Below are 7,407 nucleotides of genomic sequence, written 5' to 3'. Positions count from 1 at the left end.
GTTGGGGGTCACCACACCATGAGGAACTATATTACAGGGTCACAGCACTCAGAAGGTTGAGAACCACTGATCCATCCTTTGACGAATGTAGACTCATAGCTATCTTATCAAGAATTCCTGCATAAAAGTCATATATTGTTTGTTCTGCCTGATCAGCATGCTATTGGTGTAAGGGAACATCAGTACATGCAGTGTGATGTGCTGTGGGTTGCACAACAAACCCAGATATTTTCAGTGTGCAATATAACAAAGAAGAGTTCATATAACCCTGAGGTAAAACTATAAATACATTTTGTTACACATCCCACACAAATGTGAATTATTTCTGATGCTCCTCTACCATCAGATTAAACAAGAATGCATTCCTCAAGTCAATGGCTGCCTGAACCTGAAACCTTGTCCATCTTCTTGGCGAAGGAAAAGCAAACAAACAAACAAAATAAACAAGCAAAGACCTCATAGAAGTTGTACATAGATTATTATTGAATTATTGAATTGAAATTATAAAATATTTGGTCTCTGAGATCCATCTGAACACTTTAGGGACCACATTGAGACATTAACAGAGACACAGTAAGCATGCTCCCTGTGTTCCTAAGCTTTCAGCCATCATATGGTGGAACTAATATCTACCATCTTCAGAATATGATATTTCTTCTCAATTTCAACTCTGCATGAATGAGAATAGAGCAATAAAGAGTTTTTTGTAGTTTTTTTTTTCTAGTCTGAAAGCTCTTAGTTCACAAGCTAAGATCCTAGAGTAGGTATCACACTGCTGATTTTACTATTCCAATAGAATACTTGGAAACTGGAAAGATGACCACAGGATGGTTTCCAGATACAGTGAACAAGTTAGACTTTAATCAACATTGTTTGATGTGTATCCACGTGATCTTGAACTCCAACAAAAGTCCATTCTCACCTCAGACCCTCCGTGTTCAATGTCGTCACTCAAGTAAATACTATACATGCGTTTAATTACACAGTTGGCATGGCCAGTACAAATGAAAATGTAAAGCGCTTTCTGTAGGAACTCTGTTTTAAATATTTCAAGCCATTGTCTACGGAGCCATGCATGTATAAAAAGCCCTGTTAACAGTAGGGCCTAGTGCATTTCTCTGAGCATCCTTGCCCATAGATTTATTTAGAGAAAAATAAACCAGTCATCATGACATACATTTGCAGAGCATAAAGGCATGCTTAACCAGAGGCCTGCAGTCTTCGAGCTATAAGCTTACTTAAAGCATTGTGAGAGGGTTATGGGCAAATATTTTTGTAACTTAAGTTTACAACTGTTCTCAGGTGTGAACTTTGTGGATGAGAACATTGTATTGCAATGTCAGATTAAAAATTCCTGCTACGTATTTCTTTATTTTTTTCTAAAGACTAAGATATCACTTAAACTAATGAATTATGAGTCTAAAAATGGGCTCAGGTCAAGGATTGAATCAATGAAATGCATGTTGATATTTCTACAGCATCTCTCAGCCTCACACACTCCACTCTCTTTTGTCTGGTTTTACATGTTAAGATGTACTCTTCATTGTTGGCCACTTGTCATATCCTTAAGAATGTAACGTCTTGGCTAGACATTTCTATAGCTCCTTGCAGGCCAAGCCCATTAGCAGCATCTCTAAGCTTTTTTGCTTTTCACTATTACAATTACAGCTTTCTGCTATCTGGCAGGTAATGAGCACCATTTGATTCTTACTGGTGAGAGTAGAAGGATGCCATCTCCATGAATAGACAGGAAGAAGCCCAACTCCAATCTGTCTCCTATCATCAGGCCTGAGCTACAGAGGAGAGGTAACATTGAGAGTCTCACTGATGTTGCAACCCTATCTTCCACATTCCTGATAGCTTTGCTGGCCCACCCATCTGCATCTCCCCTCATTAGATCTCTTGCCCTCATTGATCCAATTTAGTGTGTTCAGTTTCTTTATTCTGTTTTTTCTTTCTTCTAGGAAAACTCATGCAACAATCTTTGTTCAGCATTGGTTATCATCTCCATTAGACTTTCTAGAGCAAGCTACCCTAATAGTGGTAGGCTTACCCTGTCCATGGCAGTCCTTAGCAGGGTGTTGAAGCCCATGAGAAAATATGTACAAGTCACCAAACTCTTGTATGCCTTATTTTTCAGCCCCTTCAGTGAAGTACCCTCAATATGCAACCTTGAGGATTCCTTATCCTCAGCTGGTATATGCTACTAAATTCTGGCCACTTCTCTGATTGCTGTGCTTTCCTTTATTATGACTAGAATGTCTCCTTGTCTCCTTCCTTATTCTGTTGGAATTTAACCTTAGATAGGAGGCTGCAGCCCTCAGGAGAAAGTCAAGGCACTCATGCTGTGGGTGACTGCTGCAGGGATACTTTCCCAGCATTTCAGCAAGACGAAGTCTTAGCTCGAATGAGGGAAGGGTGGTCCACCCCAAGCGGTCTCTGAGAGCTTAGGAGATTCTGAATGATTGAGTATTGGAGTTTATTCAAGGTCCCGTCCTTTAGTTCAGGGTAACAGGTGTTTGCAGCCCATCTGCATTGAGCCTGGTGTTTCTTAAGCTCTGTGACTTCAACCACTGGGTTCTCAGGCTGCAGCTTTGCATTGTTTGTTTTTGTGAAGAGGCTCTTGACTCTTCGTAAGTGACGAAGAGACCATTTGTTCCTATACTCACCCTTTAATTGCGTGTTAGGAATCTCCTTTCTCAGTCTCTTTCTGGGGTGTCACTATAGCTTAGTAACAACCCCACAGTCCTACTGTTTGATCTGCATCTAGCAAAAACATGAACTTAGCACTTATGGGAGTCTCTCCAAAGGAGGTCTTCCCAGGTCAATGTCAGTGAAATATACAGCAGTTAAGCTCCCCCTCTTCAACTAGAACTGTAAATATTCTACATGCCTCAAGAAATATCCTCCTTTTTTTTTTTCTTTTTTGAGACAGGGTCATACTATGTAACCCTGGGTAGCCTGGAATTCACTATGTAGAGCCTCAAGCAGCTAGAGCAGGGCCATGTTTGGACACAAGCTCATGGTCTCCTACAATTCCAGGGGCTTCAACTACAAAGATGATACAGAATTTAGAAGCTTTATTGTTAGAAAATCAGACACTAGAGGACCAAAGACAGAGGTAACCTGAGAAACATCCAGAGCAGTGACTGACCCAAGTTCTTCTAAAAGTAACTCAGAAATGTTAATTGTCCTTTCAAGATTCAAGGTCAGCAAGAAGCAACTGACTATCTTCTTGTTTTATCCATTAGAGTTGAATATGGAGATAGTGCTAAAAAAATAAAAGGAATTAGTACCTGATAACAGGAAAAATACTGAAAATGCAGATAAAAGTGGAGAGCCATTGGTCAACCTGGATGTCAATAATCCAGATTTTAAGGCTCGTGAAATGGCTCTGGCTAACTTCCTTCAGATTCCGTGTCTTGATGATTCCTTGGTAATGCTTAAGGAAATTCACATTTTGGTTCCGGAGAGTCTAACACAGGATATGGTTACTAAAGCAAATGGAACAGAAGAGGGCTTGCCTGTTGCTTTTTTAGACAAACATTCTTGCTTTTGACACAGGGGATGTGGTTCTTCATGAAGCTGCTCAGATTCTGCAGTTCCTGCATATAGACGTGCTCAGAGAGCTACCGACAAAAATTAATGACATCGTCGTAGTAGCAGGAGTTGTCGGGCAATTATTGATCTAAAGGCAGACCACAGATTGGGACAAGTTGGAAGATGAGCATCCCAGGATTTCAGCTACTCACCTGTTTAGCATGACGGGAAGAGTGCACCGCATGTGTTTAGGAGTCAATTGTCACATTTTAAAGGGAGAAATCCCAAGAGATTTACCATGTTTTACTTTTTCCTTTAATAAAGTTTCAGAAAGCAGAAAGAAAGGAAAAGAAGAAAGAAAGAAACTTGGCAGGAAAGCATTGCTGTAAACAATACTCAAACGGGGTCATTGCATGGGATATCCCTGTAAGGATGCCCTGAGAATTATTTCCAGCCCACAGAAGCAGTTTATCAGTCCGTCCACCTCCACATATTTAAACAGTGCACACAACCTGATTTCAAAACAAGCAGAGCTAACATTCTTGACTCTCAGCCCAAATGTGGGTGCTCACTATGAGCTCATCCCTGCATTTGGAGGATGGTATTTGTGGGGCTTAGGGTATTGTAGACTCCCTGGATCAGAAAAAGAACCCAAGGGACATGTGCTAGCACCATTTATTAGGCCTCCAAGATGGAAGATGCACGTGGAAGCATTCTGGATCTTGCCAGGATTGTCAAAGTGTGATGCTGATGTTAGGGAAACAGCTGGACCTGAGTTCAGATTCTGGCTCCATTGCTCTCTGGACTGCACACTCCCCAGATTTTGTTCCCCACTTCAAGGGGAGAAAACATGACCAGGGGTGTCTGGCATTTACATAAATGGGCAATGAACATAAACTATTTAGTCAAAAGCATTTGTTTTATTTACATTTATTTTGCCAAAGGCCTGTATACTACTGAGAATACTATGGGCATTTAATTAATGTTGTTTTCCTGAGTAGATGGTAGTCTCAAGACAGTTGTGAGCTGCCATATTGGTACTTGGAGCTGAACCCATGTCCTTTGGAAGTGCAGGCAAATGCTCTTAATCGCTGAGCCATTTCCCAGCCATTTTCACTTCATTGTTATTTTTTTTTTAACTTTCACCAACATTAAATAAGATGAAATTTTGTGAGGAAGATGTAACACAAACACAGCAGCAAGAAAGAGGAACAATACAAAATTTGGATAGTTTACCTGCATTTAAAGGGATCATGGTGGACACTGAGTTACTATGTATTACATTGTGTTCTTTGTGTAGAAAACTTAAGATATAAAAAGGGAAAGAAAGTCCTTCTCAAGAGCTCTGGGAGCCACTTAGACCCAGGGATTGGTTCTTATTGATCTGGCTGCTACCAGAAGCTTCCAGCACACTGATACCTACATAAAGGAGAACTTCAAGAAATATTTGTGCTGACTGTATGAATCAGTGGTTAAATAAATGAATGCTCTGAGGGAATCACATGAGAACCCTGCTAAAATTCAGATCATATCATGACATCAACCACGGTCACTGACGTACCGTGAGCAAATGAACAAACAGGCATGTTAGACTTGGGAACTTTAAGCTCCTTACACAGCAGGAATTGTCACTTTACACGTCATATCAACAGAGTGTGTGTGTGTGTGTGTGTGTGTGTGTGTGTGTACTTGTGAGTGTGTACATTTATGCGTGTGCACATGTGGGTAGAGACCAGAAGACAGTCTTGGTGTCACTCCTCAGGGCCTGTCCACTCCCCTCATTTTTTAAAAAAAAAAAAAAAAAAAAAAAATGGAACTCTGGCCTAAAGCTCACCAAGTAGACTAGGCTGGCTGAACCTAACAGAGCATCTTGTTGTCTCCTGCTTCCTAGGGTTGGGGTTACAAATGTCCACCTCCATGTTCATCTCTGTACCTGGCTTCTGAGGATCAAATTCAGGTCTGCATCATTGTAAAGCAAATACTGTACTACCTGACTGAGACACACCCCTAGCTCTCATTCAGATTTTATATGCCTAGAATATATGATGCAAAACAAAAGTCTAATGTATTGCTTCAATAGAAAATTTTGTAAAATCCTCCTTAGAAGATCGCAAATTCAAGACCCTTATAGACATTTATGTATATTTCTGAAGAAATGCTTTCTGATTTTCTTTTGTTTTTCTTACCTTTGATGTTTATGCTGACTATTGATTTCATCATTTATCTACACATATTTTTAATTTTTAAAATCCAGTATGCAAAATTATACATACTATTCACTGCCTTCATCATTTTTACACGTACAGTTGAGTAGAGCTAAATATAGCCACACTGTCATGTAACTGATCTCTAGAAGTTTTTCATCTTGCAAAACTGAAATCCAATGCCTGTTAAACAACTGCCCAACTTACCCCTCCTCCCAGACCCTAATAACACCACAAATGTATTTTGTAATCTATAAGCATTTTATAAGCATGATTTTTAGAACAAAATGACTTTATATAGTTATATACATAGGTGGATCAAACATTTAAATAGCTTTTAATAAGTTAATAGCCATAGAGTCTTAGATTCCTGGAGCTGGAAAGAATCTTCCCTAGGCTTTTCTTCTATGGTGCCAACTTGAAACTTGACAGATAATCCTTACTCTTTGTGGCTCTTCATAGATTTGTGTGTTTATGTTCACCAAAATTAATATAATTTCTATTTCATATATTCTTCTCAAAACAACCATATCATGTACAGTATATGTATAATAGTATATCATATAATACATACAAACATATATAATATGTATACTGAAAGTATTCATATATTGGATAGTAGAAAGCAATTTGAGTTTTAAGTAAATACTGAAGTCATTGATTTTCCTGTACCATATTACATTCCTGATAAAGGAGCCTTACAGACATTTTCCTGCCAGTTCCTAACGTGATCCTGTGGTGACCTCCAGCCTGAGCCTCTAATGACTCCACACACCAGAAACCAACCTATGAGCAGGAGGAACATGCTCAGTGACCATTCACACACCAGGGTGAAAAGCAGCAATTTCTTCACAAGCAAAACTGAAAACGACTTGACTGGGTCTTTTCAAGCCCAGCTGAAGGTTTACCCTCTTCAAACAGCCTTTGGGCGACTCTTAAAAATCCCACCCCTCCTCCTTCCCAAGACCATGTGGGGCAGAAGGTGATAACACAGAAATAAAGTAGAGAGAGGCAATGGTGTAAAAAGACCAGGATTCCAATATTTCACAAGTATATGTCTCCTAGTGGTATATAATATTGTAAACAAACTATAGAGGAATTTCCGGAGGTCTTGAAGTTACTGTGTAAGTTTCAAAATGATCTGCTTCTCAGAGTTTTAAATTGGGGAAAATCCACTGGTGGTGTTTTCAAAGCCACACAATCCCTGAGTCGGTGCATGGAGTGTTGATTTCATGCCATTTCGGCCAAAAAGTGAAAAAGTGAGTAACTGAATCTACCCAGGAGAAACTGTCCCCCCAAAACTAAACTAGGCAGCTGGCCTGTCAGCTTCCCAAATAGCCATGTCGTGAAGCAGCTGAAGGGACTGTTCGCAGTGAGAGAAGACTAAACAGGCCAAGGCGTGAATCAGGGCTTTTCTGTCACTTTCCAGGCATGATTGGCACAACAGGCAACTTTAAATGGATGCAGACAGTAGAAACGTTCAGGATGTGCATTTCGTGGTTTCTAGGGTTGAACCGTGATTATGTAAAGGATTTCTTCCTTTAGGAAGCACACACTGAAACGTGTAGCGGAAAGGCACATCTTGTCTTGCATCTAACAGATGCTTCCGGAAAAACAAATCTGGGCAGTACCAAATAAGGACTTCTTCCTGTGTTTCCTTATT

General features: G+C 39.9%; 1 pseudogene; it reads left to right on the top strand.

The window, feature by feature from the left end:
• The first annotated feature begins 3,004 nt into the window (after positions 1-3,004).
• On the top strand, positions 3,005-3,727 carry LOC114697123 (annotated as a pseudogene).
• Positions 3,728-7,407: the final 3,680 nt, after the last annotated feature.

This window comes from Peromyscus leucopus, chromosome 12 (genome assembly GCF_004664715.2).
Source record: "Peromyscus leucopus breed LL Stock chromosome 12, UCI_PerLeu_2.1, whole genome shotgun sequence".
Classification (NCBI taxonomy): Eukaryota; Metazoa; Chordata; class Mammalia; order Rodentia; family Cricetidae; genus Peromyscus; species Peromyscus leucopus.
Note: the sequence above shows the minus strand (reverse complement) of the source record. Positions and strands in the feature narration are given on the sequence as shown.